At 41.7% G+C, this 16,387-nt stretch overlaps 1 protein-coding gene across 4 annotated transcripts in view; it reads right to left on the minus strand.

Annotated features, from left to right (window-relative positions):
• The window catches only part of USP2 (ubiquitin specific peptidase 2), a 79,060-nt gene extending 63,612 nt beyond the window's left edge, over positions 1–15,448 (minus strand). For 2 of the 4 annotated variants that reach the window (XM_072155612.1, XM_072155608.1), the window contains exon 1: positions 15,292–15,448. The gene's annotated coding sequence lies outside the window, so the exon portion shown is untranslated. Of the gene's footprint in view, positions 1–4,472; positions 5,035–15,291 lie in introns of those variants that run through there. The other 2 variants (XM_072155611.1, XM_072155609.1) reach the window with 2 other exon arrangements.
• Positions 15,449–16,387: the final 939 nt, after the last annotated feature.

The raw sequence follows: 16,387 nt of genomic DNA on the forward strand, positions 1-16,387 counted from the left end.
CCAACCCAATTCTCAATGGTTGGGTCTGTGTTTTTGGGGTTGTGAGGATCTTTCTTCTTCCTTCAAACACTCTTCTCACTTGGCTACTTTGTTATGATGACTAAAGTTGATACCCAAGAGTTCTATTGTCATTTGTGAACCTTAAATGGGCCTGGACATGTGCTGGTGTGAGCAGGGGGCCTTGCAAACCCTGCAGGTTAGTGTTACTAACAGTATTCTTGGAGGCTCACTTCAGGTCATTGACCAGCTCCTCCTGTGTAGTTCTGGACTTATTCCTGACCTTTCTCAGAATCGTCCTTACCCCACAAGACGAGATCTTGCATGGGGCCCCAGAACGAGGAAGATTGACAATCCTCTTGTGTCTCTTCCATTTTCTAATAATTGAAACAACGCTTGTTGCCTTCTCACCAAGCTGCTTACCTATTGTCCTGTAGCCCATCCCAGCCTTGTGAAGGTCTACAATTTTGTATGGGTCAACACTAGAGATGAGTGAGTATACTTGTCCGAGCTTGATGCTCGTTCGAGTATTAGCCTACTCGAAACGGCTCATTGCTCGGACGAGTATTTCGCCAGCTCGAGAACGAGCATTCACTTAAGAAAACTCAGTGAAGAACAGTGCCACCGTTCTGCACTCATGTCTTCTGATAAGTTGGCAGATGTATGGAATAATCTGCAATGTGTTCTTCACTGAAGAACACATTGCAGATGTTTCCGTACATCTTCTAACTCATCAGAAGACACAAGTGCAGAACGGTGTTCTTCACAATAGTATGTGAAGAACAATATGTGTGAAGAACACATTGCAGATGTCTAACACGGGTCATTTTTGAAGTTCCAGAAATATTCCATTGAATACAAAGAAACAAACAAACAGGACTGACTTCCTTATTTCTCAATGAAATGACACATTTTATTGCAGAGCCTTGGTCCCCATGAAAAATGCTTGAGTCTCCCATTGACTTCAATGGGGTTCGTTAATCGATACGAGCACTCGAGCATCGGGAAAAGTTCGTCTCGAATAACGAGCACCCGAGCATTTTAGTGCTCGCTCATCTCTAGTCAACACTTTAGATATTACATTTGTACACTGTACATTATATCACATGAAGAGACTACAGAAAAAAGACTGAACTATACTATATAACATGTGTAGCAGCTGATCACTTTTTGAGACTCGCTATGGAAAATGCTCGTTATGTGACAAGTAGAAAGACCTGAGGAAATCGTGACATAGCAATGAAGCAGAGTACACTTCAGGCTCAAGAGCTCCCATCAGAGAATCAGGACTTGTGCAGAGCTATGTACTCTGTATGAAGTCAGAATTATTAAAAAAAAAAAAAATTCAAATATTGTTATTTAGTAAATGAAAATTTTTCAAATGTCAATCAGATTGACGTTTGGAGTTACCAAACTATGTGACCACCTTGCAGTTTATGATATAGATATGCCCCTAAGGCTACATGCACACTGCTGTTGCCCGCCGCACCGTAGCACGGCGGGCACACGGCAGCGCGGGGAGAGGAGGAGGAGGTGAGCGCAGCTCACCCCCGCCCCTCTACATAGGAACAAATGGGCGACGGCGCCGCAATACGGGAAAAGATAGGACATGTCCTATCTTTTCCCGGGGTACGGAGCAGTATGGTGCCGCACATGTGCTGCACCGTACTGCTCCCGTACCATGCCGTGAGCCCATAGAAGTGTATGGGGGACGTATATCGGCTGTATATACGTCCCCCATACATGTGTGTGAATGCAGCCTTACAGAGACCTGATGAAAACGTCATCCAATCTGTATGGAATTCCATGAAGATACAAAGGATTTGAGAAAGTTTCTATCCACTGAGGATCTGTGGTTCACTCTTTAAAGTAAATTTTCCATCAAAATCCATCATGATAAACCAGGCACCGTGACTGTGATAATCTTCTTATATTTGTTATCCATGGCCACCTTCCTCCCAAAAACAGCTATTATAATTATGTTAAAGGGCTCCGAGGGGTTTTACCAGAGCCATTCCATGCTGTTGCTTCAAAGAGTGTTACATTGTCTCATCTTCCTCCTTGCTCCCTCGACACTTCCTCCTTCCTCTGTCTGATGTCATATCACACAGTGGGAGGGGGAAGTGCTTCTGCACAGTGTTACAGGAAGGGCTCTGGTAACAACCCCCAGAACCTTTCTGGCTCATTAGAATAATTATACAAGTAATGAGGGAAGGAGGCCCTGGAAAACGAGTATTAAAAGATGACCAGAGTCACAATGCTTGGATCTATGAGAAAGTGCTCCTGGTTTACCATGATGGATTTTGATGGTAGATTTCTATTAAGATGTTTGGAACAACCTCCCCGCTGAATTCCCAGCAGACTGGATGCAGGGAAAGGGGGGTCCCACCAAATATTTATCTAATTAAGATCATTTACTTTATTTTTGTTAATTGAAAATAAACTATTGCCACTTTTATTTTTATTCTACTTTTACTTTGCAGAATTTTCACACCTGCCTATAACTTTTGCAAAGTGCTGCATATTCTACTTTATGCTCCTGAAATATAACCAAACATATGACACTACAGGCCTTCTTAAGGACACCCCAAGTTACCGACGGACCTCTCTGCCCCCTGTGATCTCAGGTGAAGATCTCTGGATGTTACTATAGCCCCAGGCTGCAATGATCAGCTGTAAAGTGTCTGTAATGTTTGACATGACTATCAAAATCCAATTTCGTGGGGATAAAACAAAAGGATTTTGTCTGGAGCTACAATTATAAAATATACCAGTTCTGACTTACATACAAATTGAACTTAAGAACAAACCTAAAGAACTTATCTTGTACATAACCCTGGGAGTGCCTGTAATTTGGTAATGAAGGAGGCTAAAGTTGGCAATATACATTAGAGTTACATCAATGAAAAATAATCTAATCTACTGTTTCAGGTTATATATTTTGTTTCTGTATATTTTGCCTATTCCTTTACAAAGTTTTAGCAAATATTTATCAGTCATTGAGTTAATCCGCCTACTAAACTCCCAAAATAATTTATTTCAATAAATAAATACAAGGTAAATTAAATGTCTTATCACAAAACTATACAGGCGGTCCCCTACTTAAAGGGGTTATCCGGGCTTAAAAATTTTTTTATGGCCGGGCTGGGGAGGGCTATTTAAACACAATAAACATGTACTTACCTCCTCCGGTGCTGCCGATGTCCAGCGCCGCGGCCTGTCTTCTCCGTGCGCCGGTTTCATTACACCGGCGCACAGGGAGCTTCCGGCCGGCCGGATGCTCCCATGCGCACCATCTCCCAGCGCTTACAACGCTGAGAGATAGGGATGGATGGGAGGAGCCGTCCACAACGCGGACCGGAAGCTCCCTGTGCGCGGCTTCCGTGCCCCTGTTTGTTTACGGAGGAGGTAAGTCCATGTTTATTATGTTTAACTAGCCCTCCCCAGCCCGGCCATAAAAAGATTTTTAAACCCGGATAACCCCTTTAAGGACACTCGACCCCTAGTTACAGACGGACCCCTCTGCCCACTGTGACCTTTGGTGAAGTTCTCTGAATGCTTTATTATAGTCCCAGACTGTAATGATCAGCTGTAAGTAGTCTGTAATGAAGCTTTATTGATAATCCTTGGTGCCATTACAGCAAAAATATTTGAAAATTCAATTGTCAGTGAGTCAAAAAAAAATAATTTTCTGGATCTACAATGATAAAATATACAGTTACTATTTACATCCAAATTCAACTTAAGAACAAACTGCTTAAGAACAGTCAGCTCTTATATCAGTCATCACTCGGCACTTCCTGTTCTATAACATAGTGACACAGATTTATATGGTCACATATTTAATATATAAAATATATAGTATATATATATATATATATATATATATATATATATATATATATATATAAAACAATTTTCTATATATAGCGGACACATGTTGGAATAAAAAGTATGTTTTTTTGCTTTTATTGAAATTTCGGAGTGCTGCGATTTTTTCGTATCATATATATAATTTAATATATATATATATATAAGATAAAATATATAATCACATATTTTTGTTTTTTTGATCTACACAACTTCACCTACACCTGCAACTACACAAAGCATCTTTCCATTCACATCATTTTAACATCAACCCAACTTTTTCAACTTGCAAATCCGATGCAGGGACTATAAATTAGAGCTCCTGTCGTGCTCTCCGTGTCCTGAACCTGATGCTAACCCCATGTCCCGAACAAATAACCTCGTGAAGCTACAAATAGCATAAAGTACAGAAACTCATAAATATGCTGAGAGTGGGGGCTCGTGTATATCCACCACAAAAACTACCTTCGCGTAAGATGATCTCCCCTGCCAGGATAAACAATGTGAATCTGAAGATCTGACTACGGAGATAGAGGATGGAGGAGATGTTTGCTAACTATAACATTAAAAATAATAAAGTTTACTAGAAGGTAGAACCAACTCACGTAATCTTGTATGGTTATTTCCAGCCTGGGGAGACAAAAACTTCATCCACAATACAAAGACCCTCACCGACCTTCCTTCATGTAGATGTAGGCCTTGATTCAGTTATAGCTGAACTCTTTGTCCCACACATGAACGTCTCTCACTTTCGTCTCGTCGCCCCCTTCCCCAGTCTCTGGCGCCTAATAAACTCTTCGTAGACTTTTCTTAACCGATCAGACACCTTAATCCTAAACACTTGTTCTCCATCCTCGGTTACATATTTGTCATATTTTGGTCTTGAAGAAGTTTTGTTGAAGCCACCAAGAATCTTGTGTATCTCTCACTTTGTTGTTAGTTGCTAACGATTGTATAGATGCAGTATCTGTACCTCTAGATTGATGTCTTCTTAAAGTGGCTGGATCTTAAAGTCTTCTACCATCCTTCAGTTTCCGATGAGCTCTTTTCGAGTGGATTTTTGTAGGATCTTCTAGTCTGTATCATGAGCTTTTCTCTCTCTCTCCAGTTCTCCTCTGCCTGTTTTCCTCCTCACTCCTGTAAGAGGAGCCTCTGTGTCTCACATGGCTGCCGAGTCCCCGTTACCTTGGGAATGACCCTGATTACAAACACTTTTCATGCCGCTCATTGAAAGAGCTGCAAGCACCCAGTGACTTCACAGAGTCTACCTAGTATTTGCAGAGGCCAACAAGTACAGACCTGTCCTACAAACAAACTGGAGATCCACTTCTAATTAAGGATCATCAGTGCAATAGTCACTGTAATATCTGTTTACAATCATACAAAACAAACAATGTTTTTCTCAGCAATTCCTGGCACTTCGCATTGTTTCACTTACAGATCTTTCCAGACTGTGGGAACGTTTCAAGAAATTAGTAACATGGCACTATGGATGTTAATGTTTAGGGATTGATTTTTTTGAGACCCTTTGTTTAATTGGGAAAAGTAGCTTTATCGGATGAAATTTTTGTTCTTTTGAAAGCTAACATCCTGCTTCCCCCAATAAGGTTCAGGTTCCTTGGATATATCCCAAAGAAACCTCAACCAGACACGTCATAGGGATTTGATGGTCAGATGGTCCTACTAAATCATCTGTATCCCAAAGGTCCCAAAATATGACCCTAAAATCATAGTATATAAGGCTGGAAAAAGATGCAAGTCCATCAAGTCCAACCTTTAAGAATTAAACAAATGTTTTTTCCCCATAACCCGTGATATTAGACCCACGATGGTAGAACCACCTCTCCTTTGAGAGGATGCCCCCTGTCTATGGTGATGGTAGAACCTCCTCTCCTCTAGGTGTAGAGGATGCCCGTGTCTATGGTGATTAGAGCCTCCTCTCCTCTAGGTGTAGTGGATGCCCCCTGTCTATGGTGATGGTAGAACCTCCTCTCCTCTAGGTGTAGAGGATGCCTCCTGTCTATAGTGATGGTAGAGCCTCCTCTCCTCTAGGTGTAGAGGATGCTCCCTGTCTATTGTGATGGTAGAACCTCCTCTCCTCTAGGTGTAGAGGATGCCCCCGGTCTATGGAGATGGTAGAACCTCCTCTCTTCTAGATGTAGAGGATGCCCCCTGTCTATGGTGATTAGAGCCTCCTCTCCTCTAGGTGTAGTGGATGCCCCCTGTCTATGGTGATGGTAGAACCTCCTCTCCTCTAGGTGTAGAGGATGCCTCCTGTCTATAGTGATGGTAGAGCCTCCTCTCCTCTAGGTGTAGAGGATGCCCCCTGTCTATGGTGATGGTAGAACCACCTCTCCTCTAGGTGTAGAGGATGCCCCCGGTCTATGGAGATGGTAGAACCTCCTCTCTTCTAGATGTAGAGGATGCCCCCTGTCTATGCTGATGGTAAAACCACCTCTCCTCTTCGCGTAGAGGATGCCCCCTGTCTATGGGGATGGTAGAATCACCTCTCCTATAGGTGTAGAGGATGCCCCCTGTCTATGGTGATGGTAGAATCGCCTCTCCTCTAGGCGTATAGGATGCCCCCTGTCTATGGTGATGGTAGTACAGCCTCTCCTCTAGGTGTAGAGGATGCCCCCTTGTCCTGCTCACACGCCTAGGTATAAAAAGATCTTTGGAGAGATCCTTGTCCTGCTTGTTCAGGTATTTGTACATTGTAATGAGGTCTTCTCTCAGCCGTCTTTTTTCTAAACTGATTAACCCCAAATTTTGTAATCTGTCAGTGTATTCTAATCCCCCCATTCCCCTAATAATCTTGGTTGCTCTCCTCTGCATTCGTTCCAGTTCTACTATGTCCTTATTATACACTGGTGGCCAAAACTGTACACAGTATTCCATGTGTGGTCTGACCAGGGATTTGTATAAGGGCAAAACTATGTCCTTATCAAGAGAATCTATTCCTCTCTTGATACATGGTTTAACTTGCTTTAGCAGCAGCCGCCTGGCTCTGGTCGCTAATATTAAGTTTACCATCCACCAATACTCCCAAGTCTTTTTCAGCTGCCGTTTACCAAGTAATTGACTGTTTAGAACATAATTATACTTTTTGTTTCCACGGCCCAAGTGCATAACTTTACATTTATCTACATGAAACCTTATAAGCCACTTTTCTGCCCACTCCTCAAGCTTCCACAAATCCCTCTCTAATGCTAAACTATCAACCTCAGTATTTATTACTTTACACAGCTTAGTATCATCTGCAAATATTGAAACTTGACAGTGTAAACCCACTTCATTAATAAAAGTATTAAAAAGCGTTGGCCCCTGTTGTACTCCACTGGAAGCATCAACCCAACCTGAAAATGTGCCATTAATGACGACCCTCTATTTTCTATCTTTAAGCTAATTACTTACCCAAATACACAGATTTTTCCCTAGTCCCAGCCTTGTCATTTTATGTATCAACCTTTTATGCGACACTGAATCATTCGCTTTGAGGTCCAGTCTGGAACTTATCTCCTCATAGAAGCCAATCAGATTAGTCTGACCGGACCGATCCATCATGAACCCATGCTGATGCTGGGTTATAATGTAATGTACAGTGAGATACCTAAGTATAGCATCTCTAACAAACCCCTCTCATTATATTAGTTAGACTCGCAGGTCTGTAGTTTCCAGGGTCACTTTTTGATCCTTTTTTATATATTGGCACCACATTTTCTATGCGCCAGTCCGGTGGAACAGAACCAGTTCTCAGGGAATCTTCAAATATTAAAGATAAAGGTCTGTCTATCACGGTACATAGATCATACAGAACCCGGGGGTGTATGACATCTGGGCCTGGCAATTTGAACTGTTGACATTACAAAGATAATTTACATTATTCCTAATCATGTCTTCCACCATGGGAGTTTCCTGGGTAAAGATATATGAATGCGACATTCAGTAGATTGGCCCTTTCCTCATCTTCCTCCACCATGACCCCCGGGTTATTCCTCAGTGGGTCCACACTTTCTATTTTTAGTTTCTTAGCATTTATGTACTTATAAAATACAAGACTTGGCAATATTTCTCTCAGTCTTTATTTTTGCTGCCTTTAACTGTTTTTTACAGAATTTATTTTTCTCTCTATAATCCTGTAACGCCTCACTGCTACCTTTGCTTTTTATATTTCTCGCTTATTGCTCTCCTTACAAGACCAGTTAACCACGTTGGCATGGTATGTGTTTCTCACAGGTCTTTTTTAGAATATTTGTGAAAAAGTCCTCTCTTAGCTGCAGAAAATGGTTGGGCCTGCCTCCATTATGCACCAACCGGGAAAATTTTTGTTGGTTGCAGCTTTCAACTATAACTTCCTTATGATATGTCTTGCTTTTAGCCAATGGAGGGATTGCCCAATTTCAAATGCAAATAGTTGATAATGTTTGTGTAATGAAAAGTGGTTCATGGTTTTCTACATCTCTGCTTGCTGTCATTCAACAGGAAGCTTTGTTGTTTACTGTCTCTGAAAAAAAATTGGCCCATGGTCATGTGATGTCACACAGATGCAGGATTCATATATCCCTGGTCATGTAGTGTCACACAGGGGCACAGCTCGTTATATCCTTGGATATGTGATGTCACACGGGTGCACAGTTCATGTATCCCTCATGCCCTCACTACCTGGATCGCTTAATTTGCATGAAGTATATGAAAATGCTGAATTTTTATTGAAATAATATCTCACGGGGAAGCATTGTCTAGAAAGCTTATATAGTGGCGTACACAATGATGTGTTACTTGTGAGGTGATTTGGGAAAAGCTTCATTTGTATTAATGGAACAGGTACAACAGTTTTTTTTACAAAAAGTCCACCATGTATGAACTTCACCCCTATCATTTACCATGTAAACATTCAAGAAAACATTGCTTATGTAAACCAGATATAAAGCATAAGGAAAAATAATTACCCTCAGAATAGTCACATGCCCCAAGATGGGAACAGATAGTTTCAAAATCATATGCCGGAATTCACTTTTAGAAAACATTGCAAAGACTTGACCACATGAGACATTGAGACATCTTATCTGGTGTCTAAACACGGCCTCTCAAATCCTTTAAGGACATGATGAACTACGTGTGACATACGTATGAAATACTTTGCAACATTTTTCAAGTACACCTAAGTGTTAGGCCCATAAGTAACGGTACATAACTGTGACGAGGCTGTGTTCACACGTTCTTCAGAACCTTCAAAATTCTCTCAAGGTTCATAGATCCTTGATAGGAAGAATAAAATGGAATTCTGTGGTATTTTTCCCATGGTGGAACCTACTGAACCCTTATTGTAAGTTGTAGGGATCAATCAGTCATTGGGGCACATTTACTTACCTGGTCCCGTCGTGACCCCGCGGTGCGTTGTCCGACAAGACTTCGGGTCTGCCGGGATTCACTAAGATCGTGCGCCCGAGTTCCTGCATGTGTCGCTGCTGCGGCAAGGTCCGCCGGAGTTCACCTTCTTCTTCCTGGTGCATGTAAGTGCTTGATCTTGAGACACAATTCGTTTTTTAAATTCCACTATTTTTCCGAATCCGTCGGGTTGTCCGACGACCACGCCGACGATTTCTGTCGCGTGAATGCCGACGCCGATGCTTCACAATCCGAACGCGTGCGCCAAAAACCCGGGGCAGTTCAGGGCAAATCGGAAATATTCGGGAAACGCGACGAAAGTGCGGCATTCGGTCCCTTAGTAAATGAGCCCCATTGTGTTGGTTGTTGTAGTCTGTTTTTTTGACTGAAATGGGCCAAATGTGGACAAAGTCTAAGCAGTCTCATTGCTATGTTATCTTCATACAAAGTGAGATATCATGTATAGGATTCAGTTTTAAGGAACCTATAGATATTAGGCAGGTTTTTTAGACAGGCACTACATAAAGGGGATTCCCAAGTCTAACATACTAATGACACTTCTATAGGATGGGCCATCAATATCAAATAAGTGAAGGTCGTCAATGGTTGGGACGACCAGTGATGTCATTCATCAGTCTCTTGGCCTATTTGTAGTTCAGTCATGTTTAAGTGAATCAGAAGGATCTGCAATACCAGGGACAGCCACGCTATAATCTATGGAGCTGTTTTTGGTAGGTAGTGAAGAGTTTGCGGCACTCATACATTGCAATCTCTTCAAACAGCTGATCGGTGGGGTTGGACCCCCATGAATCTGATTCATCCTGATGCAGTATTTTAGTCCTGGAAAAACCCTTCAAGTCATGACTCTGGCTCATTTAACTTATTAAATCTTCTCTACTTGTGTTTACATGACAGTATCCAGGTTGTAAGCGTTAAGTGAGTATAGGATGTGGAAGAAGCATTACCCCAGATGTAAAGGATCAGAAGAATGTAAATGTCTGTGGGGGTATTAAGATGACCGGGTGGTGTGGGCTGTTGATATGTTTAGGGTGGGCGTCTGAAGGGAGCATTCGAGGAGGTGATAACCAGCTGTCACTGTGTTAGAGTATTTTGCATGAGATTTTTAGCATGAGTACACTGTGTCCTGTTGTCATGATTGCCGAGTAAACACACTGAGCAGAAGACGGTCTATCAGGAGAAGGAAGGAGCAGTAAACGGAATAGTTACATGTCAGGCCAAACCCATGAGCTACAGTGCCTAAAGATTTCCATGTAAAGCTAAGCATAAAGATTGCTCGCCTAAATATTTAGCACCAAGCCTAAAGTAGTCACTAGTGTTAAGCGGACCCAAACTGCAAAGTTCGGGTTCATACAGGACTTCATTAGAAGTTCTGGTCCGAGTTCATCTCAGCTTACCACCCCTTCCACCTCCGTTAATGTCTTTTGGAGGCTGAAGGGGGAGCATCACTTCAGATGCCCATATTTGTTCCATTGTCTGTAGCAACATTTCACTACTGAGGGCATCTTATGGGTTTATTGGGGCACATTTACTAAGGGCTTTGCGCCAGTTTTCAGTCGGACTTTGCACGTGCTACAAAAACCATGAGCAATTGATACACTTTTTGGGATGATAAACTAGGGAATGATAATAATAATAGGGATGATAAACACTGCAGCCGTGACGCTATCACTTCATAAATACATCTGCAAGCAGTTTGCACCTGTGCACAGGTCTGCCCCATGCTGGTCATTCATCCTTATAATCCGGTGCGCCTTATAATCCGGTGCGCCTTATCTATGAACCTAGACGTTTTAGCAAGCATTTATTGATGGTGCGCCTTATAATCTGGTGCGCCTTATATATGAACCTAGACGTTTTAGCAGGCATTTATTGATGGTGAGCCTTATAGTCCGGAAAATACGGTGTATATATATATATATGTTTTTTATGGCAGTTTTTACGCTAATAGCGCTATTAAGTATTGAGATGATCTTACAAGCTAAGGCCATATATAGATTATATAGGTTCATATAAGCATCGTTGGTCACATTAAGTACATCAGTCACAAATCTGTAAGATTTGACTTGAGAAATAAGACATAAACTACTTTGTAACCTTAAAGGAACCTCAGGTTAAATGAAAGCCAGTGACGCATAGCTGGAGATATAGCAATGTGCCTGGTATGTAACAGCAATAGAAATGATGCACAGCTCAGGATATGGGATTCTATGAACAGAGGATGGGAACACATCCTAAGAATTATAGCCAGCCAGGCAAACGTCCAAGGAGCAATATGCCAACTACATCCACCATAATAATCATAGTGATAAATGAATGAGACTGAGAACGTCCTACTATCATAACGTCCTTATATCATACTCTTCTGTGTAATTGACCATCTACTTCCTCCGAATTTACAAAAACACTGCCTCCAAATCCACAAAATGGCCTGTGCCAGTGTCCCCTTCCCCCAATAGACCTGAGGGGCAAAGTTGTATTGTTTAAAGGGAACCTGTCATCAAGAACAGGGACAATAAACCATGCTCACCCCCCACTGTTCCTTTTTTGAAAAGTGCAGAGCAGATGTCCCAGCCGAAATCTGCCCCCTCCCGCCAGTAAAATTTTTCCCCAAACGTTTTCTGCCTTTATGTTAGCCCCACCCACTGGCACGGTGCTCTACCCACCACCTCGGTGAAATGAGAAGATCTGTAATTTCACATACAGAGCTCAGTGCTAAATTCTTCATACAAGTGAGAGGGACAGCATCCTGGTAAGTACAGGAATTGGATAAGGAGAGGACTTCCTGTCTGCTCAGGCCGATATCTGAAGACACAGAGCTGTCAGTCAAAAGAAAGAGGGGTGGTTCACTGGCAGCCTGGAGAAAACATGACTATTCTCTTCAGAAGTTGACTCATGTCTACTCATTTGCATATCAGAAAAATGGCGGTAATTAAAGTACAGTGATTAAGTGGCAGAAATTTGATGTGGGGAGGATATTTAACCTTTTACCAGCAGGTATTACTGTTGAAGCTTCCTTGTTTAAGGAGTTGTCCATCATAAACAATCACAATGGGGCAGATTTACTTAGCCAGTCCTGTCACGATCCAGCGGTGCGTTCTCCGACGAGGATTCAGGTCTTCGTGAGTTCACCATCCGCCAGAGTTCACCATCCTCTTCCTGGTGCATGTAAGTGTGGTTCAAGCGACACTTTTTTAAAATAAATAGCGCGATTTTTCCGAATCCGTCAGGTTTTCTGATGGCCACCCCCCCCCCCCCGATTTCCGTCCAATGGAAGCTGGCGTTGATGCGACACAATCCGATCGCGTGCGCCAAAATCCTGGGGCAATTTGGCGCAAAACAGAAAAATTCGGAAAGCACGACGGAAGAACGCGATTCGGACCCTTAGTAAATGTGCCCCAATGACTGACTCCCACTGGTCCTGAAGATGGGGGATCGAAAGTCACACTTTTATGGTGCTGCAACAATGTTGTTCTATTATTGGATTTCATCCCCAGGAAGAAATTTTGTTCCCCATTCTCCCGATTGAAGTCTCACTAATTTGACCACCAAAAATCTGCTTGTTATCCCCCATCTTGTAAATAAGGGAATAAGTGTCTTTCCTGGGAAAGCCCCTTAAAAATGACAGCATCTACAATTTCACAATTTCTGTTTCACATTTATTTTTTTTCGGGTTTCCAAAAATTCTAAATGCAATCACGCAACGACAAACGTCACTTTTCTCAAAGATCAAAACAGCTATTAGGTTTTATAGGAAATTCTCTTCCACCTAAGTAGTGACTTCAATGTTTTTAACAAGTCCGCATTAAGGATTTTAATAGTGGGGTGTGGCGCTTTACAGCAGGAGAGGTAAATATAGATATTACGATATTTGGTGTCGATTTGCATTGAGAGCAACTGATTAGCAGAACATCCTATCAAACCATGGGGGGAAACCGGACGCCTCACGCGGGCTTCAGTTTCATTGAAATGCGCTGACTTGGTTTACGAATGTGGAACTGAAAATGACTGCTGACAGATATGGAAGCTCGCAAACATCTTGTGGAGTAAGATATGTCCACAAAGCAGATTTTCTAACCGTTTCGGTGCACATTTTATACCAAAATTTTTGTGGGTTTCAATGGCTGTAAATTTTGTTGTTTTTATTTTTTCTTTAATCCGTGTCAATAAGTGAAAGTCACTTTTTCATCAAATTCTGGGTAGATTCATGACAAATAATTAAGGAAAATAAAGAACTAACATTTTGGAGTCAGCCTTGAAATTTTTCTTTAGCTCTGGATGAATAAGAAATCGACAACTGGGTGGTACCATTTGGGGAGAAGCGAGGGGGGGGGGGGTTGTCCCTACACTGTATGACAGGTGTAAAAAAGTGTAGGGACCCAATTAAAGCTACATTCACAGGGTGTGTGCCCGTTGTACCGTAGCATGGTGGGCACATGTTGGTGCCCGGGAGAGCCCCCCGCCCCTCTACATAGCGATATATGGAGCACGTCACCGTATTCCGGGTAAAGATAGGACAGGTCTTATCTTTCTCTTGGTTACAGAATGGTACGCTGCCGCACGGTACTGCTCCCATACGACGCCGTGCACCCATTGCCGTTTTTGGGGGACATATATATGGCGTATACATGTCGGCCATATATATGTCCTTCATACGGTTGTGTGAATATAGCCTAACATAGAGAAATCAACAGGTTCTCTTCAGTCCATATTGCTTCAATGTTATCCCAAAATTCCAATTCCCTTTACCACTAGTTCTGATCTATAGGTACAAAAAACTAGATAGTTCCAGATTTTTCTCAATAATGTCAGACTTACTTGAGAAGTCGCAACAGGAATGTAACCAGGCGTAAATAAACAAACAGACCATAAATGTTTGCAACCAACGTAAAATTTTCTGTATCGCCCAAGATTTCATTTGTGAATTGTGTTGCCATTGCTTACGTATAGTGACCATATTTTATACAAAAAAAGTCAACTAAAATTGGCTTTATTAATCAATTATCTCGTTTCTTGACGCTCTTCAATCTCCCTAGATATAATTTCCTAATACGAATTCCAATTTTGTAACTGTCCAATTTCGTAGCAAATTTTCTACATATCCCAATTTTCACTGAAATAACACAACACTTTGTAATATACACAGGTGGCATATACATGCGGTCCCCTACTTAAGAACACCCGACTTACAGACGACCTCTAGTTACAAACGGACCTCTGGATGTTGGTAATTTACTGTACTTTAGCCTTAGGCTACAATGATCAGCTATAACAGTTATCACAGGTGTCTGTAATGAAGCTTTATTGTTAATCCTGGTTCTTATGACAACCCAACATTTTTAAAATCCAATTGCCACAGAGACCATAAAAATTTTTGTGGCGTTACAATAATAAAATATACAGTTTCGACTGACATACAAATTCAACTTAAGAACAAACCTTCAGAACCTGATCTGGTACGTAACCCGGGGATTGCCTGTAATAATAACTATGTAAGTAGATGAGAATCTCGTTAGCCCAGCTCTGTTAGTCTCTACGTGCACTCCTAAAACGCTAATTTTTATATCAAGCCGGAACTTTCAAAAAATGTTGTACAACCATTATGATATGAATATTCAAATGAAGTATAGCAAGCCTCATCAAGTGTAGGAGAGTAATAATGTACATACACTGTCAGGTCCAGTCCTTTCATGACAATACTTTCTAAGGTCTCGGGCTACCTGTTGGCCGCCAAACTATTGAACGTCATAATGTTGACCTATTACACCAAACGCAGCGCCTACAAATGATAGCCAAAGGGTATAAATGATGTTAGTTTTATAAAAACTTCATGAAACATATCAATGATATGTAAAATTTGCCAAATTAGGCCATCATTTTCTTATATTTGTTAAATTTACTTGACGTACAAAACCTAATGACCACCTAGAGACTCAGGATTATTTTGACACACAACGAAACAGAGTAGTGGAGAGTCCATTGAGGAGGAGAATGTTTGGTCATGGTCTTTGATCTCACCTTTGTTTACGGCTGCAGCTGTTTGTGGTTAGATCTCAAACTCCATAAACGCCATTCACCTCTTCTCTAGAAGAAACCTACAGGGGTGTGAAGACTTTCTGGTAGATACGTAACCCCAGATCTGTCCGGCCAGTGTCTGGCTTGGAAACTCTGGAGCTCTGCTCTCCCCCCCTGGAATCCTCGACTCAAGTTACAGTGAGGATATATATAGCGGCTGACTCTCTGTACACTATCTCAAATTCCAACCTTTCACGGTAATTAACCACTCATCTTCCAGACCGAGGTCCGAAAATAATTAAAAAAATTCCTGCTATGACCATAGATCCATAAGTATCCACCTTTCGGAGGAACTGGCTGAAATTGTGACCCAAATATGTCCCTTTTTTCTCTACATTTAAATTGGGAAATATCTTAAGGAATAAATTTATGGTCCGAATTCAATTCAACAAGAAAAGATTTTGGTGGGTGCTTGATTTTTTAAATGTTTATGTAGCAATCATTATGAGAAACTATCTACAACTTTCGCTCCCTCCTACTTTCATACCTAAATGTAACCAGGATTTAGGCCCACAAACCATTACCAACCTGTTATCAAGCACCGTTCTTCTATATTCAGGGAGATTCAGCAAAAATACCCCTGATCCCTTTATTTAAATAACATTTTAGGAGTCATGGGCTCAGTGAAGAGTCAAACTTAGAAGTTCACTTATGGTATAATTGATGTCCTGAAATCCAGAAACATCAATACAACATGACAGACATGCCAGTCTACACCTGCTACCATGTGCTTTTCAATAGGACGTGAAGAAGGGAGGAGCATGCTCTCGAAACGCATTGTCCATTTAAATAAATATAAAAAACACCAGGGCTTTACAACAACTGGGCTTTTCCTCATCAACCTGTACTACTACCAGGGTTTCAGTAGGCCCTTGGGCGACATAGGCTTCAGTGGGCCTCTTTGCAGTAAACTCGTGTAGCGGCATGGATTTATTATATAGAGCCCTCCCCATGGATTAATTATATACAGCCCTGGGCCCCCCTCAACACTGATAGATTTATTATATGCAGCCCCCTCCCCCACATGGATTAAATGCAG

This window comes from Engystomops pustulosus, chromosome 6 (assembly GCF_040894005.1).
Source record: "Engystomops pustulosus chromosome 6, aEngPut4.maternal, whole genome shotgun sequence".
NCBI classification, from domain to species: domain Eukaryota; kingdom Metazoa; phylum Chordata; class Amphibia; order Anura; family Leptodactylidae; genus Engystomops; species Engystomops pustulosus.